General features: G+C 43.5%; 1 protein-coding gene and 1 non-coding gene across 4 annotated transcripts in view; both read right to left on the reverse strand.

Annotated features, from left to right (window-relative positions):
* The window catches only part of TBK1 (TANK binding kinase 1), a 3,544,425-nt gene that overhangs the window by 2,418,724 nt on the left and 1,103,343 nt on the right, over positions 1 to 22,358 (reverse strand). The window lies entirely within an intron of this gene.
* TRNAC-GCA lies at positions 6,484 to 6,555 on the reverse strand. The gene has a single exon. It is a non-coding gene; the product is annotated as a tRNA-Cys (tRNA).

Below are 22,358 nucleotides of genomic sequence, written 5' to 3' on the forward strand. Positions count from 1 at the left end.
TCTCAGAGGCAACTTTGGGTAAAAATGAAAGGTTTGTGCACAAAGTAACAATATCTTTGTGGAAAAGCAAATATGGTGGTTTGGAAGATAGAGCTTTGACTGTAGATGTGGAAGTTATAGCCATCAGAAAGAGCCCTCCAGGAAACTTGAGATCTACTTTAGCTGATGATTCAAAAGGAGAGTGTACTAAAGACTGCAAAATCAGCGAGGTCCCAAGGTGGAGGAGGGTCCTTTACAGGATGTCGGAGTAAAAAGGTACCCTTTGGGAAGGCCTTACGTAATTTAGATGATGCTAAAGTAGAGGCATTCTCTCCAATGTGATAGTTGAAGATGGCTGCTAACTGAACTTTAACAGCAGAAAAACTTGCCCCCTCTTGAAAACTAGAGGCAAGGAAATCAAGAATATAAGGAAGTAGGGTGATAAAAGGATCCAGCTTTCTCTGTTGAGCCCAGAAGGAAAACCTTTTCAATTTACTTTAGTAAACCTTTCTAGTTGATGGTTTATGAGTATTTTTTTGGATCAGGAAGGAAAGACAAGTAATGAAACACTGACTCTAAGTAATCTGAGGTGAGCTGCTATCACTGCAATGCATTTGTTGAACATCCTGGGGGCTGTGGTGAGTCCATAGGGCAGGGCTCTGAACTGATGACTGCCTTCCAGCTGGAAGCATAGATACCTTCAAGACTGCCTGTTCATTCTGATGTGATAGTATGCATCTTCAAGACTGACTGAGGACATCCAGTCATTCTTCTGCAGGAAGGGCAAAATGGACTGTATTTTGACCCTCCCAAATGTAGAATTCTTTACAAACTGATTTGGATAAGGGAGATCCCAGTATAGGTCTGAGGTCCCCTTTTTTCTTTGACACTACAAAGAAACTTGAGTCAATTCTGGATCCTCTTTGGACTCTGGGGAACGTCTTGGATGGTTCTTTTGTTTAGCAGCTTTTGGATTTGTATAGCTTCAAACTCCCTCTGACTGGTGGAATATCAGCGAGACATTTTCTTTTCTTTAGGAGTGGTTGGGGAAAAAAGAATGAAGCATCCTCTGAATATGATCCTGTGCACCCATGAAACATTTGTGATGGCTATCCAGACATCTAGGTTCAAGGATAAGCTCCCCCCCCAACTGCCTCCAGAGGACTGCCAAGTAACCTTTCAGGAGCTCTGAAAGGACCTGTACAAGAAGGAATCTTGAGATCCTTGATTCTGTGGACCCCCCTCCTCTATGTGGGTGATGTCGACCATTGTAGCTATTATAGGTTCATAGGTAGATACTAGACTATCTGCCCTAGTGCATTTATAAGCCTAGCCAGAGTGTATTTGGCTTCCGCCTCCCTATTAGATTAGCCTAGTGTGCCTCTGTAAAGTAGGTCATAGAAGGTACCCTTTTAAGATTAGTTTACTATGCCCCTGTCTAGCAGGTACACAGAAGAGATCCCAGGGGTGAATTTGCGATTTCCCATCCACGCGTCCAGATTTCGCTTGAAGAGGGTCAAGTGAGGGGCTATGTCTAACATGAATTGTGATTCTATTCCAGAGTGAGGGGAGCCTCTGGGAAATTAATCTGTCCCTCCAGCATGTCCTATTTATTTTTGTGCTGAGGTTTAGGTCCCTGGAGCGTGTAGCTCTAAGGGACTTGGATTTTTTGAGGTGAAGCATGTCCATTAATTCTGGATTTGACATCGCTTTGTACGTCAAGCATAGATCGCCTCTAAGTAGGCGGTAAGCAACTGAGTAGAGCTGGAGTTTCTTTAGTCAAGCTGCATTGGACATCTGTTTGTAGCCCATGATCCTCTTGGTGAGGTACTTTTGGGGTCTCTCCAGTTGCTGCAGGTGTCGGGTAAGGTACATCCCAAAAGGGGCATTGTATTCAATTATGGGCCTGATGAGTGATGAGTAGAGGGGCACAATGACCTCTCTTGATCTAGATGCGAACCCTTTCGTGATAAGGTAGGCTATATAGAAGGTCTTTCTAACCACTTTGGTAACGTGATTATCAAAGGAGAGATTAAACGAAAAAAACGGCAAAAGTCAACAAAATAGTTCAAACAAATACGGTGGTATATCCAAAGGAACAGAAAATGAAACACAAGTGCTTTAGCGCTTTCATTCACTAAATTTAATATGTGAACATAAGTGATTATCCAAGTTCCCTTAAATACTGAACACTACAGGAAATGACATCAACAATGAACATATATATATATATATATATATATATATATATATATTGTTCAGTATTTAAGGGAACTTGGGTAATCACTTATGTTTGTTTTCTGAAGAAGTTCACATATTAAATTTAGTGAATGAAAGCGCTAAAACACTTGTGTTTCATTTTCTGTTCCTTTGGATATACCACTGGATTTATTTGAACTACAAAGGAGAGATTACTATCTACGTTGGTCCCCAAATCTCTAATTACTTCTTCCGTACTTAATGGATTACCACCTATGTGGTAATTTGTGGGCACCTTGTTTTGCCCAAAGGGGATGACTATGCACTTTTTAGCATTTAGCTTGAGGCCGTGGCTCTGGCACCAAGCATCCGTCTCTGTGAGACCCTTTTGGAGGATGCTTGTGTCAGCTGGAGATTCAATTATGGCCCCCAGTTTGCAGTCATTTGCGAACTTTGTCAGCCATAATGCCCCCCGTGTTAGCCTGAACCTCAGAGAAGTATATATCGAACAAGAGAGGTCCCAGAACTGAACCCTGTGGGACGCCACTTGTAACTGGTTTGGATTCGGACATGGCACCTGCGATTCTGACAATGTGGGTTCTATCTCTGAGCCAGTTTGCAACCCATCTTGTGACATAGGGGTTGATATTTATAGCTGGTAAGCTTATTTATGATGCCCGAGTGGGGTATTGTGTCGAAGGCTTTTGCGAGGTCCAGGTAGGCTGTGTGGACTACCTTGCCCTCATCTATGGCTTTGGTAACTGTTTCAAAGAAATCAACTAGGTTTAAGAGGCAAGATCTGCCCTTAACAAAGCCGAATTGGGTAGGGTCCAGTGTCTGGAGGCTCCCAATGTCTTAGTTTATGAGTTCCATGATAATACGCTCCATAGCTTTACAGACCAGACTAGTCAGGCTTATGGGGTGATAGTTTCCGGGGTCCGTTGTGGCACCACCTTTGTGGAGTGGAGCCACTGTAGCTGTACGCCATTCTTTGGGTACATATTTTGTAGTAAGGCTAAGTTTGAACAGTGACTTAATGTGAGGGTTCAGTTCTAATTGGAGTTCGTGTAAGACACAGCCTGGGACACTGTCCGGTCCCCATAGATGCTGTGTTTTTTGCTTTGGAAAGGGCAGCTTTCACCTGTGCATCTGTGATGTCAGGGAGGTTACATTCAGTTTGGATAGGCATTTGCACCTTTGGAGGGGAAGGGGGGGAGAAGTTTGTGCTGAATCTGTCTGCCAGGATGTTGGCTATGTTTGTAGGTTCGGTATATTTTGTACCGTTATGCAACAATTCAGAGCATATCTGGGAGTTTCCGCCCATGTTCCTGACATAACTAAAGAAGGCCTTGTGACTATCTTTAGTGTCTAGGGCAATGTTTCTTTCGAAACTGGCCTTTGATGATTTTATGAGGGATCGAAGTTTCTTGCTAATACTGATCAGAGATGCCTTCCCTTTTTGGGATTTTGCTCTGTCATGTAGTAGCTTCCTCCTTCTGTTGTATAGCTTATTTATGGCCGAGGTCCACTAGATCGGTCTCCTGTTTATGGAGGAGTGAGTCTTGGTTTTATTTGGGATAGCACGATCCATGCATTCCTGCAGGTGCTCATAGAATGCATTTGCAAAGGATTCTGCAGATTGGGCTGTATTATCCTCTGGCCCAGGGGCTTTGAAGGATTCCTCCTCAGTCTTGAGAAGTGCAAAGTTGGCTTTTGAGAAATTCTTTACAGTGATTTCCTTGGCTGGGGGTGGGGACGGGATATGGATGTCCAGGGAAATTTGTTTACGGGCTGATCATACCAATGAGGGGTTTACCTCTGCTGTGGAATAGAGTCCCCATGTTGGTGATGACCAGGTCCAATATGTTGTTCCCTCTTGTGGGAGTGGTGACCAGTTGTTCCATTGCGTTAAGAGTTTATAAATTCAAGGAAATGTTGGGCGACGGTGTTTGGACTTGAGTAATTTTCCCAGTCAATGTTTGGGTAGTTGAAGTCACCCAATAACATAGTGTTTGGAGAGACCTTCATATTCTACAGTGTTCTCAGGAATGCCAAGTGGGGTTCCTGTAATAGGGAGGGTGTTCTGTAGCAGGCTACAAACTGAAAGGCAGTTTTGCCTGCTGTTAGTTGCACATGGATGGTTTTCAATGCTTCGTGTAGTGCCACTAACCTGGAGGTGTAGGTATCTTTGATGAATATAGATACTCCCCCTCCTTTTGTGCTTCGGTCCGAGTTTTGGGGCCAAAACGCATGGTATGAGTTATAACCTGGTAGTGCTGGGGTGCTCTCAGGAGCCTTGAACCAGGTTTCTGTTACTGCACAGACATCGATTTTCTCCATACTGAGGAGAGCCTCGAGTGCATGCATCTTGAGGTTTAGACTTCTGGCACTGAGTAGCATTACCTTTAGTTTTTTTATCCTTGGGTTGTCTATGGAGGTGGGTTTGTCCTTTGAGCCTTGCCTAAAAAAGGCACTATGGGGGTGGCAAGAGCCTTGGCCAGTATACGAAAGCCTAAGGGTGACAGGTGCAAGCCGTCCCTAGCGAAGCAACGTGTCTTGTCGTGCATGTCATCCCAGGCTGACAGACCACTGGATCCCCTTTGAATGACACCAATACTTTAGCCAATTGTTGAAACTGATCATTTTGTCTTTATACTGTGGCATCATTCTTGGTGAGGGCCTGGGCTACATGGTCAGAGAGCTCCTCTATGTCTCTTTTCATGTAGTCCAATGAGGTACGTCTCAGGTCATTCACACCAGCATGGACAATGACGGAGTCATACTTGTACTTGCTTTGGAGTGACCTGAGTGCTTGCGTTAAGTGGCGGATCCAGGCACCCGACAGGCAGCTTACAGTGACCTTCTCCTTGTTCAGTCTGGTGAGTGGGAGGTCAGTGTGCCGGACAATAGAGTCCCCTATAACAAGTGTATTTGGTGTGTTGTTTGGCCTTAAGGGCTGTGACTGAGGCACACTGATTTTGTGAGATATGTGATATGTGGGTATTGTTGAGGGGTGGCTGTTGCTTGGATATCTGCTTAGGACGTCTTTGCTGTTTAGGCAAATTTTTATTTAGAACCTCCGAGTATGTTTATGTGTGTTTATGTGTTGGGTATGCAGATGCAATAGGTCTGTGTGGGACTGGATTTGTGGTGTGGGTGGTTACCTTTTCCTCCTGACTGACTGTGCCAGTCTTGGGTTGAGAGAGCTCTGCCTCCAGTTTGGCTGTGTAACTGCATCTCTCACATGTATTAGAGTTTGTTGGAAGGAGGAGAGGGTTGTCTGTGTACATAAGGCAATTGTAACATTGCCTCAAAATTCCCAGATTCACCAGCAGCTGGACTGGAGAGTAACCTTGAAACTGACCCTTGGACATACCAGATTAGTATAGGGAACTGTTTTTACTGATCAGATTAGGGAAGGGAACTGATTTTTCACTTGATCAGGAAGGACCAATCGGGAGCCTAATACTTATGAGAAGTCAAGGAGGGTGTAGTGCTTTAGTTAGTTGGTGTTTCCTTATAAGAGCTGAGCAAGTGCAGGGCTTTAGAAATAGAACAGAGTGATTACTCAGAGTTTGAACAGTTCTAAGGGAAAAAGTGAAGAACAGACTTTGTGGAGCCTGGAATAGTTTAAACCTGTTTAGGCGGTGCTGCCCGATGCTGCTCAGTGTGCAAAACCGTGCAAAAAGAGAGTTGTAGGGTTTTAAGAGAGAGAGAGATCAAGGAGTTTAGAATTGGCCCAAAATGGCCAATAAACTACAGCTTCTAGGTAGTAACCACCCCTCCAGGGACAGGCAGGCTGTTCAGTGTTAACCACTCCCACTGGTGAACACAGAGACTTCCCTTTAGCCCAAGCAAGCACTGGCCTTCTAGAAACTTCCAAACAGTTCAGAACAGCAAATCTGTAACTGAACTTTCTTAACTTTCAGAAAGTGGGAAAAAAACAAGTAATTTAAAGGTAGAGATACACAAGCAGCAAAATAATCACGACAGTGCAATAAATGACCCCACACTTGAGTGCTAGGCCAAAATTAGGTAAAATGCAGTTTTTAGAGAAAAAAAAAACAATTTTAAATTAAGTGCAACTTTTTTTTTTTTTTTTTTTAATTTTGTACATAAGGATGGGGTGTCACATAGGTTCCTAGATTAATACTAGGCTAACTGCCCTTGCGAGCCATTTTAAGCCTAGCCAATTGCCCCTTGTGAGACTCAAACCTTGCACCTTGTGTTTGCAAGGCAAACACCTTAACCATTAGGCCACCCTCCCAAACTTAGGCCACCCTCCCAACCAAAATCTACCCTTGCAGGGGGCACACGGATTTGAACCAGGGACCTCTTGATCTGCAGTCAAATGCTCTACCACTGAGCTATACCCCCATCTGACTCCCCTGCATTTGGGGGAAAAATCTCTCATGATTCCTGAAAAGGACCTTGAGAGTTCTGGAGCCACAGCTTTTCCCACCACTTTGATTCCTATAGAAAGGTCTCTGCAGGGTAGAAAAGTGGATTTCAAGAGCAGACAAGGTCTTTCTGTCCTGTTCACTGCAGCAAAGAGTCTCTTTTACGGTGAACCCAAACAAGGAAGATCCATCAAAAGAAGCATTGATGAATGATGCCTTGAAAGGTTCTGCAAAATCACACAACCACCTTCAGTTGTATGTGCAACTAATCTCATAGATGTATTTGGGCAGCATAGCGGTGTAGCGGTTAATGTGGTTGCCTCACAGCAAGAGGTTCTCAGGTTTGATTCTTGGTTGTGGGGCCTTCTGTGTGGAGTCTGCATGTCCTCCCTGCATTCGTGTGGGTTTCCTCCAGGTAATCTGTTTTTCTCCCACATTACAAAGACATGAGTCTGCAACATTTCTCCCTGGGCCTCCTCTGAAAATAGGCTCTGTCCTAGTTGGACTTTCCCGGTCAACAAATGTTAAATAAATACATTTATAATGGACTGTAGGGTGGCCAGTCATGAGGAAAAAGACTTTTATTCCACTGCAGACATAGACCTTGGGCAGAATTAGATAGTTCTTTTATCAAGTCCCTCTGTAATCTGGTGAAATGTGCCAAGTAGTTCAGCGAATGCAGGGCAAATGTCCCTGACGCATATTCGCTGCCTTGGTCAATGCTCTCGACACTCTGTTGGGGGGGGGGGGTTGGACAAAGGACCTCTGTTCAGCTAGCTCCTTTTTGGTGGTTGTTGCAACAACCATGGCATCTACAGGAACCTGTTCAGTCCAGTACTATCAATGGTGGAACTCAAAATTTTATCAGGGTGTTTGGAACTGGTTCCACTGAGTCTGGTTCCTTCCATGCCCTGTAGGAAACAAGGTCTATTAGCTCATCTGCAGGCAGGGTAACCAAAGACATAGAAGGTCCAGACCTGAAGGCTTCCAAAAACATCATCTGCTCCTGGGAAGGGGCTTGGGAAGACCAACCAGCTTTCTGGCGAAGAATTTCAAGGATGTCTCAGAATAAGACTTCCTCAGGTGGCGATTTGGAGGACTCTTCCCCTTCATCAAAATCAGTGTTTTTAGTAAGAGATTCCCTTGCGGAATCCAACTGCCTCCTCTTGCACATCCTCTTCCGACGGAGCTCCTCAGCAGTATACTCTGGTGAGGTATTGGAAAAGGTGGTGAGCTCCCAGTTGGGAACTGGCTGGAAGCCAGATAAAGGTGGGGGTGGTGCACATGGACCACCACATTTACCAGCACAAAATGTTGCATTACTTGAACAATGGTGAGTTTTTTCCTCAAGGTATCCTTTAATGAAATTAACATTTCCTACAAGCAGATAGATATTTGGCTTGAAGGGTTTACTAGAGAAAAACTGCAGAGGTGGAGGTTGCCCTGGTGGAATGTGTCCAGACCCCCTTTGGGGGTAGTTTCCCATGCTGTTTGCAGCAGAAATAGATGCAGTGTGCTATCCATTTTGAGATTGTTTGTTTGGATATGGCCTTGCCCTCTGCCCCTGCTGCGAAGCTGACTAGCAATTGGTCAGTTTTTCTAAAAGATTTAGTCCTATCCAGGTAGAATCTGAGCTGTCTGTGTACATATAGAGTGCAGAATCCTTTCACCCTTGTTTTGTGGGTTAGGGAAAAAGGTGGGCAAATTAATGGATTGGTTGAGAGCCACACTGGACACCATTTTAGGCATAAAGGATGGGTTAGTCCTTAGGGAGACACTGTCAGCATGGAAAATGATGAAGGGCTCTACAGCCATGAGTGCTTGTAGCTCTGAAACTCTTCTAGCTGAATGATGGCAAGAGAGGAATTTTAACTCTGCTGAAGCTGCAGGCTCAAAGGGGGGGGGGGGTAGGGTGAACTTTTCCAACCCAAAGTTAAGGTCCCAAGCTGGGGTAGGACCTCTTCTCGGTGGCCCCTTTTAGGAATTGTTTGATGAGAGGGTGTGAGAAGAGAGGTGGCTCTGTACTGTAATGAGCAGAGACGGCAGAGGCATGAATTTTAATAGAAGAGAAGGATAGACCCCTGTGTAGTAGGTCTGCTAGGTAATCCAGGATGAGAGGTAGGGAGGGTTGTGCTGTTTCGGCTCCCTTAGCCTGGATCCAGGTGCAAAACCTTTTCCACTTGTCAGCATAAGATTTTCTAGTGCTGGGGCGTCTGGCCTCACGTATAACATCCAGGACTTGTTTGCTTAGGCTGGCAGCTGGAGGAAAGGTCAGGGAATAAGCCAGGCTGCCAGGTTCAGGGTCTGCAATTGTGGATGCATGAATTCTCCATTCTTCTGGGTCAGGAGTGTTGGGATCTGAGCTAGGTGCCATGGTAGTAGAGGTGACAGGCTGTGCAGGAGTGGGTACCAGTGCTGGCATGGCCAGTCTGGGGAAATCAAGATTGCCCTTGGTTTTTCCTCCCTTATTTTAAACAGCACCCTTGAAATGATTGGTAGATGGGGGAATGCATAGATCGAGAGGTTTACCCATTGGAAGGATACAGCATCCACTTTCCAGGCCTTGCTGTGAGGTTCACCAGTGCAGAATTTGCTGAGATGATGATTGGAGTGGGAGGCAAAGAGGTCCACTTTCGGGGTGCCCCATTTCTAGGTTACAAGGTTGAAGGTTCTGTGGTTTAGCTGCCACTCATGTGTGTCAAGCAGGTTTCTGCTTAAGTTATCTGCCAGAGAGTTTAGGGAGCCTGGCAGGAATTGTGCTAGTAGGTGTATTTGCATGGCTGAGGCCATGTGCCAAAGGGTCATGGCGAGCCTACAGAGAGCATAAGAGTGAGTCCCTCCCTGCTTGTTGATATACCACATCACTGTGGTGTCATCTGTTTTGATCATGAGAGGCCTCGGGGAGAGTAGGGGTCTGAAAGCTGTCAGGGCATGCTGAACAGCTAGCACCTCTTTTTGGTTGATGTGCAGATGTATTTGATTTGGGTCCCAATGGCCCTGTATGCACCTGCCATCCAGGTGTGCATCCCAGGCATAGTCTGATGCATCTGTGGTTAGGGTCAGGGCGGTGTGGGGTTGTGTAAAGGGAAGCCCCTTGTTGTGGTTGCATGCTGCTGCCCACCAAAGGAACTCTTTCCTTAGACAAGGTATCAAAGGTATGATAGTTTCCAGGTCCTGAGAATGTTGGCACCAAAGACTTTTTAAGTACCACTGAAGTTTCCTCATATGCAGTCTGGTATATGGAATTAGAAGAATGCAGGAGGTCATGAACCCTAGAGCTTGCAGAATTTTCCTTGCGGATAATTGGGTTCTGGTGGCCGTTTGAGAGAAGTAGCCTGTCAGATAGGCTTGTTTTTCTGGAGTAAGGAATGCCATCTGGGATGCTGTGTCCAAGCTTGCTCCCAGGATTACAATTTTTTGACTGGGGACCAGTTTGGATTTCTTTTCATTAATAGTGTACCCCAGGGAGGTTAGAAAGTCCTTCACAAATGTCAGGTACTGCAACAGCTTTTCCTGTCTGCCTGGATCAGGCAATCGTCCAAGTATGGGAAACTTTGAATATTTCTCTGTCTGCAATAGGCAATGGCTGGAGCTAGGCATTTTGTGAAAACTCTGGGAGCAGAGGATAAGCCAAAGGGAAGTGCAGAGAACTAATAATGCATAGATCCTGCCCTGAAACGTAGATATTTCCTTCATGAGTCCCTGAAAGGGATGTGCAGATAGGCCTCTTTTAGGTCTAGGGTGGCTAACCAGGCATCTTTTGACAGCATAGGGAGAAGCTGGTGTAGGGACAGCATTTTGAATTTTAGTACCACCAGGAAGGTGTTTAGAATGGATAGATCTAAGACTGGGCGCTAGGTGCTCTCTTTTCTGGGTACCAGGAAAAGTCTGGAATAAAAACCTTGGCCTATCTGGTCTGCAGGAACAGGCTGAATTACCCTTATGGAGACCAGGGACTAAACTTGGTTTTGTGCCTCTGCCCACTGGTTTGGAGGAAGGTCTGAGAACCCTTTTGGGGTTGGCAGTGTGTGGAAATAAAATCTGTGCACCTGGGATACTGTGTTGAGGATGCATCGATCGTTGGTGATGAAGGTCCAGTTTTTTGCATGGTGGGCAAGTTTTCCTCCTAGGGGCATGAGCAACTGGGCAGAGGACAGGGGAGGAATTGAGAAGTCATTGTGAATTCTTCCCATAAGGGGGGTGGCTTAGCACTCCCCGTTTTAGAAGTGGAGGTACTCCATTGCTTAGCTCTCTGCATACCCTGAAACTGTAGGCTGGGGGGGGGGGGTCCGTTTCCCGTAGGTCTAGTTTGAGGTTACCTTGAGGGGGCTGGAAAGGACCAATGTTTTGAGTGGCAATGCCTACTGAATCTTAGAGGCTGCACCTGCAAAAAATCTTTGACTGTCTGCAGAGACTTAGCTTTTTCTTCCATCTTTTTTTAAAACCTCTTCTGCTTTGGTGCCAGATTGTCCTTGTTCAGAGGTGCGTCTAATAATTTTGATTTGACATGGTCTGGCAAGGTCTGCTTCTTAAGCCAGGCATGCCTTCTGAGCACAGAACCTATGACCGCTGCCCTGCAGGATGCTTCTAGGGCATCAAACCCACATTGCAGGGTATGCTTGGTGACTTGGCTTGCAGAGTGCATAAGCTCCTGTAATTCTTTATTTTCTGCACAGTCATGGAAAGTAGATCATTTTTGCTTAAGTTCCATAGTATGTTGCTGGTATTTCAGCTTGTGGAACTGATAATATAATGCCCTAATGGCAAGAGTTGCAGAGATGTATACTTTTTTATCCCATCTGTCTAAAGCTTGTGAATCCCTGTCCAAGTGGGGGTGGGATTCTTAGCTGTAGTGGCTTTTATTCCTTTAGGTCCTTGGGAGATTACCTCAGGGTCAGCAGAAGGATTTTTGAAAAGAAATGTGTGAGAGTCAGGAACTCTGTAGTACCTGTCAGGTTTCCTGGGAGCAGGGGGTGAAGTATCAGGAGTTAGACTGGACTCCATAAAGAAATCATCCACAACATCCAGAACAGAGGGATGGCTAAGAGTCTGTGCTGTGGTAAGTCTAAAAACTCCCTGAGTCTCTTTTTGGACTGTGGATAATCCTGGAATTCCCAATAGAAATGCTCTCTCAAAGTATGTAGGGTTTCACCAAAAGAAAGATCCTCTGAAGGGGAGGCAAAAGGAATGGATTCCTCTGCATCTGAATCCTCATAGGCAGATAAGGGCATGTCTTCATAATCAGAAACCTCAGTTGTCATACTCTAGGTCAGATAAAGCTGCTGGGGACAAGTCATTTTTTCTTTTAGCAGGGGAAGGCTGGCTTCCTCTAATCAGCATGATCAGGTCTTCTGCCATTTTAAGCATCTGTGACTGTGGCAAGGAAGCAGGCGTTTGAGATTGGGTTGTGGCTTTTTTAGGCGTAGCTCGTACTCTTGGCCTTAGAAACTCGGTAGTTTTAGAAAGAACTGAAGATGCGAAAGAAGTCATTGGCTTGTGTCGAATATTGGTAGTGCAAAGAAATTCCTCAGAAGCCGGTGCCTGCATAGCTGCTCCTGACCCATCCAAGGTAGAAACATCCACAGGTTCCGTATTCAAAGAAGAGTCTTGCTGCATACTAGACTCCGAACGGGTCTCTGTAGCAGCCTGCAAATCCATTGAAGCGGGCATCAGGGGCTGAGAAAGTACCTCACTGATTACCGGTGAACTGGCGACTAGCTTAATGGAAGCATCGTCGGCAGTTTTGGACCTGTGCGGTCTGGCTCTGTCTTTATCCTTATGTTTTTTTCTGAAGATCAGTAGTTGGATGGCTTACCAAAGCCAGTTCGGAATATGGAGATTGAGAACGAAAGTATTTAGTTAAAATAAGATCCCGACGACAAATAGTTTGGGTGTTGAACAAAGCACAAAACCGACGAGAGGTACGTCGTGGTCTGGGCCTAAACAGGTGGCACAGCAAGAATGGAAATCTCGGTGTGGTATTTTCTTTCCACAGGCGAGACAATTGTTAACTTTTTCTGACATCGGTTAGAGCAAGAAAAAAGGATTCCCAACGAGGTACTTAGCTTTAGAAGACTTCAAGATGATTCAGTTTTGGAAATGAAAATTCAGGAAGCAGCCGACTGGCACTCGTGCGAACTGCTTCTGCTTCAGGCTCCTCGGCAAGAAAGATTGATGTAATGGCGTTGGCTGCCTGTTTTTATACCACTGATGACCTGACGTCAGTCCTGAAGCAACAGCAACCAATGCAGAAATACTACGCCTCTGGTATTTAGGCCAACTGCGGGCTACCCTTGGCAGGATAACCCAAGTGTGATGACTGCAACAGTGAAACACGAAGAACATCAGTATTAAATCAGTAGTAAATATCATATAAATGAATAAAAAATGAAACCAATGCAATATTTTCCTGTCACAACTTCCCAATGAAACAAACAGAAACAAGAGACCTAGTGTTCAAATGACATCACAGAATTTCTATTTTGCAGTATAAGTCATAGAACGACATATCTGCTTAAAACTAGTATTAAGCATACAAACAACACAAGTTAGAATATCGAAAGGAATTAATAGCAGCTGTAGTAAATAGCAAGAATATTAAAATAAAAAGCTAACATACACACACACACACACAGTGGATATAAAAATTGTACAGGTCGCTGTTAAAATGCCAAGTTTTTGTGATATTTTTAGACCACAATAAATAATTTCAAAACTTTTCCCACCTTTAATGTGACCTGCAAGTCAATTGAAAAATAAACAAATCTGTTAGAGGAAAAATATAAAAAATAAAAAACGTACAATAAGTTGGTTGCATAAGCATGCACATCCTTAAACTAATACTTTGTTAAAGCAGATTTTGATTTAAAGGACAACCGCGCCCTCAGACTCAAAAAACATATTAATTTCATCATGGTTTGATGTTTCCTACATTTTAATAGCACTCAGACTATTTTGAGTTTTTTAGATATTTTTAGATGCAATTTCTGACTCTGACCACATGGGGTCTGGCATATTGAAAAAATTCAGACAGTTTATTCTGCCTCTAAGTATCCCAGAATGCATTATTTGTCTCCAAAAAATTGCATCAGATCTGCCATGTTTTGCCTTAAGCTGCTGTCACTTCATTGACTTAACAGGCATTCACTGCAGTCTTAAAATCCCCTACTTTTGGTTAAAATGTTATCCTTTTTCAATGACCACTTAAAACACAAGCAGTGCAAATGCTACAGAACAGAACAGAACTGAAAGGTGCATTTTCTAGCTCTTTCATCTTAGAAATGCTAAATTGCTTTCTTTTGTGAAGGCTGAAATCTAGCTCTTCAAGGAATCTCCCCTCCCACTTCACACCTACCTTCCCTAGCTGTCAAAGAGCCAAGGGTAATTTGACCCATTATCTGCATGTGATTGACAGCTCGTCACAGCAGGTGACCAGAGTAATGTACTGTTTGCTTGTCAGCCTTTTCCTCCTTACAGTGGGAGACTTTTTTTGTTGCACTACTCCTGTCAAATTTAAAACCAAGCTACATAGCACTGGCAATAATCCCTACTTTGCAAAGCAATCTGCCACTTATTTTCCCTTCCTGTTTAAATAGCTAACAAATGATGCACTATAAACTTGAAATATTTTAGACTTGCATGACAGCACCCACATGCTTTTTGAGTCAATATTTAAAAAAAATTATGGCAGTGCATACACACACAGACACACACACTGCTTTACTTCTACAATGATTTAGATTTTATTTTTACATTTTATAGCAGTGTACTAACCAAGCAGAGAAATCTGGTTCAAAAGCAAGGATAAATTGATCCTGAAATACCTATGAACCTCAGCGCAAGAAATTAGGACAAAGCCATACATAGAAGTGGGACAAAGGCACAAACGGAAAAGCGCAGTCTGGGTCTGAACTGTCTGCAAACAGCTACAGTTAACTTTGAGTATGTGTCTACCTGTTTGAGCCAATATTAATTTTCCCGTGGAGAGCACTCTGCCTTTGGCTTGTAAGCAGCCCCCCCACCACACACACACACACACACACACACACACACACACACACACACACACACACACATTCCACTTTCTCTTATTCCCTTCTGTTACCAAATAGTATCCGCCATAACTCATCAATACTGTGTGTTTGTAAATTTAAACTATGACCACAGTAGCCTACTGATACAAGGTTATCCTGTTTTTCCACTTGAGAAATTAAAAAATGACTTAGTTTCAGAGCAGTCCTTGGTCTATTGTGATTGTTTAACACATACTTGCCTTTGCTTTGTGATTGTTTCCAGCCCCCTCATACGAGCAACTAATAGGGTCTCTACCCGCTTTGCTCCCCACCCTGCCCCCCTATTCCCTCCCGCCCCAGGTGGTCCCACCTTTATTGGACTCAAAACCCCTCCCATCTTTCCAATAGTCAACCACAGCGCTAACCCAACACTACCTCCTCCATCTTTCCACTACTATCACACCTCCTCAACTAACATGTACCAGCATACCTTACCTATGCTCACTGCATGCACTCTCCTTGCATATCTTACATCCTACTAAAGCTCCATCATTCCCCCACTCAACCACTACCACTGTACTACTACTACTCACACCACCACCCATGTCTCACACACACTCAACTCCCCTCCCACCAGCTCAAGAACCATCCCTATGCACCCCCACATATTCTACCAACTATATTACTCAAACATAAAGCAGCCCTACAACTTAACATAGTAACCCTCCCACCATACCTAGTACCCACAGAGCACAATCATAAAGTTTCCCTTATAAACAAACACATTCAAAAACTGAGAAAACTAATAATCTCATGCATATCAAAACTAGCCCTAAGTGGAGACATCCACCCCAACCAATTACTGCCCCGTAGCTATTCTCTCTCCACTCTCCAAAATACTAGAGAGACGCATACACTCTCCGGTCTCAGACTACCTCCTTACTAACAACCTCCTTTCCAGTACTCAGCATGGTTTCTGACCAAACCATAGCACCACCACTGCCTTACTCTCCTTTACTAACACTATCCTTCAGCATAAAAACAATGGCTATCTCTCCTCTGCTACTTTAGTAGGACAAAAAGATAATGTCTCCGCTCTCTAAAGTGTCCTTCAGCAAAGTATAAAACAAGAAACTCCAAGCGAAAACCTCAGGACACACCACTTTCCTAGACCTATCTAAAGCAATTGACATGGTCCCACACAAACAACTTATCTCTGTCCTCAATAACCTATCCTTCTCACAATCAGTCAACAACTGGTTTTGGATTTACCTGTCTGACCGCCAACAATCCGTTGTATGGCAGAATGACATCTCCCCAACTACCTGTCTCCATAGGGGTTCCCCAAGGATCCGTCCTTGGACCCCTACTCTTCTCTGTTTACACCAATAATCTAGCCTCTGCCACCAAACATGGCACACTCATACAACATGCAGATGACAACCATCATCTGCTTAGCCCAGTCCCTACCAAAACTGCAAAAAGTCACACAGGAAGCCTTTTCCTCTGTTGAAACATGGTTATCCGATGCCCAATTAATATTCAACCCAAACAAAACTAAACTACTCATCTTCCAACCCACCAAACATACTCAAAACAACTCTCACTTTAACATCACAGCAAAAGACAACACCACTATATACCCAACTGAACACACCAAATTGCTAGGAGTGGAAACAGAAAATAAACTAATATTTGACATTCACATATCCATGACCATAAAAAAGTCCACAAAAAAATAGGAGCATTACACAGAAAAGAGCAATTTCTCACCAAAGCAGCAAACATTTCAATAGCAAATTCCCACCTTATCTTCACCCTACTTTATGCCTCTCCAATATATACCAACCTAAGGCAATGTGGTCTAAACAAGCTAGAGACCTGCTACAACAAAAATCGCCAAATTCGCCACAGGGGCATCCTACCGTAGTCACCACTGTCTCTCACTTGCTGAACTGGGCTGGCTTGAACTCCCTCACCTGCTTCAGTGGTATCAACTCTCACTCGCCCACAAACTAGTAAACCATCCACTAAATGTCCCATCCCTCCAGAATCTACTCCAACCCTAATCGCACCACCAGACCACTAAGATCCAGCAACAAAAATCACTTGCAGATCACTAAAGCCAATAACTCTGCTGGTGAAGCACTATTCTCTTGCGCCATAGCCAAATTATGGAACTCACTCCCACCCACAATTACCTCCGTACCATCATGCACCCACTTCAAAACTTTATTAAAAGCGCAACTAAAACATGCTGGCTATGCCCTTGCAACTCCCAGTCTAATATCATCCACCCCATCCAACCACTACCTTTCTTTCCACTCCACTAACTACCTTGATTATAGCAAGCTCAGATGCTCATAAGCCTAGTACTTATTATACAGCAGGAACTTCTCATTGTAACATTTGTTAATGTCTGTTATGTACTTTACAGATAAAGATTCTATTTGTCTATTGATGTACTATGTTCTTCATCTGTAAATATGTTGTAAGTAAGTGCTATGTTAAATTGTTAATCATTATAATCCAATGTAACTACTGTCTATTTTACTGTGGAGCTTTTCTCCCCGGGCCTACGCTGAAAATAGACCTACATCCAGTCTGACACTCCCGGTCAACAAATATAAATAAATAAAATAAATAAATAAATAAATAGAAGTAGGATTATTGCTCCTATCAAATTAGGAAAGATTATGAAATAGTAGGTCTTGCATTAGTATGAATTTTCAAAAGGGTATGAAATCTGAAACTTAAATGTCTGTCATTGATTTCATTCTTCAGTCTCTAATGATTTGGCAGCAATTGTCCCAAAAAAAAAAAAAAAAAAAATTGATTCAAAAAGATAATAGCCACACACTACAGCTGGTAACCTGTCAAAGAAGGGGCTCCTTTTAATATTAGTACTACTAACTTGAGCATCTGACAAAATAAAAAAAAAACATGCATTTATGAAATGAAAGTTATCCCTAACTGGATTATTACAGTTAATGGTAAACCCTCCATGTTTTCTTCCGAAATAGCAATTTCTGGGGAGGGATTATTAGGGGAAGAGCAACATTTTGAGCCAAGTTCAGGGACAGTTGAGAGGTTGGGATATGCCTAATTCTAAAAAAACAATTTATTTGCATGTACCTAGCAACCTGTTAATGCAGGAAATCTGGACAAGGCAAAATATATGTGGGGGGACATCAAAACAGTACAAAAAATTGATCTTGTATAAAAACTGAGAGAGCTGATCGAATAACAGGTCTTGCTTTAGCATGCATTTTTCTGAAGGTTATGAAGGCTGAAACTCAGTGTCTCATTTAGTGACTTTATTCCGAAAGAGTTTGACTGAAAACCACAAAAATTGAGACTAACAATCCAAAAATAAGAAGCCTTGCTTGCAGTCACACACACTCTTGCCCCCTTGCTTGCAGTCACTCACACTCTCTTGCCCCTTGCGTGCATTCGCGCTCACACACTCTCTTGCCCCTTGCGTGCATTCACGCTCACACGCACTCTTGCCCCTTGCGTGCATTCGCTTACACACGCACTCTTGCCCCTTGCTTGTAGTCACACACGCATTCTTGCCCCCTTGCTTGCAGTCTCCCACACACACACTCTTGCCCCCCTGCTTGCAGTCACACACTCTTGCCCCCTTGCTTGCAGTCACACACACACACACTATTGCCCCCTTGCTTGCAGTCACACACACACGCACACACTTGCCCCCTTGCGGAAACACACACACACACACACACACACACACACACACACACACACACACTTGCCCCCTTGCGGACACATACACACACACACTTCGACCTTGCTTGCAGTCAGAATCTGGACATTGCAACAGCACTGAAACAGACATTCAAAGATAACACATGCAGCCAGTGGTAGTCTAAGTTTCACTTTCAGTTAGTGATATTTTAAAATTCTCAGACCCTTTGCACACGAGAAATGCACATGTTGTTGAATACACCTTCCTGATTGTATATAATTATATTCCTTGTACAATGCAGTCCAGTTTTAGTGGGTGTTTTATATTTACTGTTTCAAACATTTTTCCTGAAAACAGTGCAACAAAATGCAAGCACCAATAATGACAATACTGCCCAATTCTGAATATTTCCATCACAAGTGTAGTCAGACTTCTACAGTCCACCAGTATCAGTACATATGCACAATTTCTGAAGCAGTAAACGTCCTGTAAATAATTCCACATTAAAGCGATCTGTAACTAATGAAGCGGTTGCTGCTAGCCAAAAATTAGATGTCATGTCATCAACAAATAATGTCATAGTTGCCCTTTTTGAATAATTTACTTATCTTACACAAGAACAATAAGCTGGTAATACTGCAGTAGGGAATGGATGACAATCTTCTTCACCAGAAAGGAGTGCATCATTCACCCCATTTGCAATGCAGTACAGTTTCACAAATGCATCTATGTGAGTAGAAACCACAGCCTTATGCATCAAAAGCAAACAACCTGTTGTGATATTAGCAAAGCAAGCAGACATAAGCAGCACTAATAATTGTTGCAGCCCTGCATCTCTTAGCTCCCTGTAAAATCTACTCAATCAGTTGTATCTATGAACTTCACAGCACAAGAAATCTTGAAAGAGGCAAAATTTCCCCCTTGCTTGCAGTCACACACACACACACACACACACACTTGGCCCTTGCTTGCAGTCTGACTCACATTTGCCCCCTTGTTTGCAGTCTGACACACTTGCCCCCTTGCTTGCAGTCTCACACACACACTTGCCCCCTTGCTTGTAATCTCAACACACACACTTGCCCCCTTGCTTGCAGTCTCACACACACACTTGCCCCCTTGCTTGTAATCTCAACACATACACTTGCCCCCTTGCTTGCAGTCTCACACACACACTTGCCCCCTTGCTTGCAGTCTCACACACACACAATTGCCCCCTTGCTTGCAGTCTCACACAAACACAATTGCCCCCTTGCTTGCAGTCTCACACACACACACAATTGCCCCCTTGCTTGCAGTCTCTCACACACACACAATTGCCCCTTGCTTGCAGTCTCACACACACACAATTGCCCCCTTGCTTTCAGTCTCACACACACACACAATTGCCCCCTTGCTTGCGGTCAAACACACACACACAATTGCCCCCTTGCTTGCGGTCAAACACACACACACAATTGCCCCCTTGCTTGCGGTCAAACACACAATTGCCCCCTTGCTTGCGGTGTCACACACACAATTGCCCCCTTGCTTGCGGTCACACACACACTTGCCCCCTTGCTTTTAGGTCACATACACACACACACACACACTTGCCTCCTGCTTGCATGCACACACACACACACACACACACACACACACACACACACACACACACACACACACACACACACACACACACACACACACACACACACACACTTGCCCCTTGCTGTATCCTATGGACATTAGAAGGCCTCCAGCTGAAGGCACCACATATGTTACCTGTATTTTTTAGCAAGTTCCTCATCCTATTTTATTTCTTCTCACTCAGAGCCCCTACCATGATAGTGCTATCCCTGGCCACAAAAAAAATGGTTGCAAGGCATGTACTTCACTACCAGAAAACTGAGATCAGAAAAGCTTACCAGCCTTAGAGATTTTATCAGACTTTGCTTCTCAGTGGCTTGTGTGCTATACTCACTCACAAAATGTTATATTAACAGGCAGAATATCACTTTGCAGACTAAAGAAATAGTATTTTGTCTACCAAACTTTATAACAAAGTCAAAAAAAATATGCCATGCTGATTCCATTATTTCAATAGGAATTGGCAGCAACTCTCACTCAAGGCATGCTGCTTAGCAGCTTTACAATGACTAAGCTGCTGTGCTTGTACAAGCAGCAAAATTCCTCATTTCCTTTCCCATCTATCTTCTATTTCTCTCTTATTTCCCTTACGTTTTCCATTAATTTAAAAACAAAACAACACGCAGGCTCAAAGAATATGATAGCAACCGTGACATTAATCTTACAAGAACCTGCACTCTATGTGTAACTGAGCATTGTGAAGTGTCTGAGGCTACTTCTAAACTATGGACACATACTGATGGACAAAATGTTGAACCTCTATATTGCGTACATCACTGTATATTTACCTGCTATAATAATCTTACATGGGAACCCAGAAATGCACTTAGCTTAGTTGCATGAAACAAGTACAGCTGCAGAAACCACCCCTGGACTACTACCACTCTCTTGCTGACTATTCATAAGTATGTTTACAGGCTGCAGAATTACTCAATAAGTTTTATGCCTAATGGCTCCAGCGTCCACATTAAAATAATTTCATTACCCAGCTAACGGGAAAAAAAAAAAGGTATTATTCAGCTGTGGCAAAGTTTCAAGCAGGTAGCAGGTTTGATGGCACACACACTAAAATGGAGCAAGCACAGTAGCATAACAAATAAAATGGAGCAAGCCCAGCAGCATAACCAATAAAATGGATTACTAATATTAAAAAAAAAAATAAAAAACATGACAAGACCGAAACGCGAAGCTCAACAACAGAAACAAACAGCTGAAAACATTACAAAACATCTGCAGCATGCAATCACGAAGCACGAGGCATCAACAAACTAAAGAAAACCAAATACAGCTACAAATACAGCAAGGTTTTTAAAAAACACCAGCAAGCAACTAAAAACACTAGACAGTAATACAATTACTACAAGCAGCAATACACTTACTTCAGAAGGAAACCCAAAGGCAGCAAGCACAGAAACAAAGGCCGACTCAAGAATACAAAAGACGCCAGCATTAAACATAACCAGGGAAATATAAACCCTGGATCAAAACGAAAATAAGTAGGCTAAGCTAAAAATGCAGCTGCGAAAGGGAAGCACGTGGCACCCTTACAAACAGAGAAAGATTAACTCCACTAATGTGCAATTAAAAATTTGGGAGGACACAATATAAGGGCTAGGGAGGCATAGAAACAGGGACAGATTACATTTAGGATACACTATTAAGAAGTAATAAGTAATAAGACTTACCTTACTTATGAAGTAGCAAAACGCTGGTGAAGAAGAAGTGCTTCACATGAATAGAGTCGACCAGATTTGCTAACACAGAAAAGGAGTTCCACACAGCACCTAGTCCATTTATTAGGTTAACAGTGGGCTGGGAAAGGCAGTGTTGACATCACAATGTGGGAGGATCACAGGGATTCTGTACAGCATGCAAATAAGGCAGTGTTTACGTCACTTTGGGGGAGGAAACCTCCCAGGATCTTCAGCAAGAGCTATGGCAGATGTGACATCATTATTTAAGAGACGACTAGACAGTTTTCATCTTGGTTTTAAAACTGAAAGTCAAACAGTACAGAAAAGTATGAAGCCTAAGCAGTAAAAGAGAATAGTGGATTTTTTTTAAAGCTGCGGTTATGTTTTTTTGAGGCTGTATCACATAACAGGATTTGAGAGAGACATCAGGTAGAGATATTTGATTTGATATCCCGTTAATGACGTCAATACTGATGTTCTTCGTGTTTCACTGTTGCAGTCATCACACTTGGGTTATCCTGCCAAGGGTAGCCCTCAGTTGGCCTAAATACCAGAGGCGTAGTATTACAGCATTCAGTCTTCATGGGTAGGAGGTCTATCAGCATGGCACATCTTAACTTGGCAATATTTGTCCACTCTTCCTTGCAAAAGCGCTTCAAATCTATCAGATTGCGAGGGCATCTCTTGGGCAAAGCCCTCTTCAGGTCACCCCACAGATTTTCAATTGGATTTAGGT

Source organism: Protopterus annectens, chromosome 11.part0, assembly GCF_019279795.1.
Source record: "Protopterus annectens isolate FY-2018-M chromosome 11.part0, PAN1.0, whole genome shotgun sequence".
NCBI classification, from domain to species: domain Eukaryota; kingdom Metazoa; phylum Chordata; order Ceratodontiformes; family Protopteridae; genus Protopterus; species Protopterus annectens.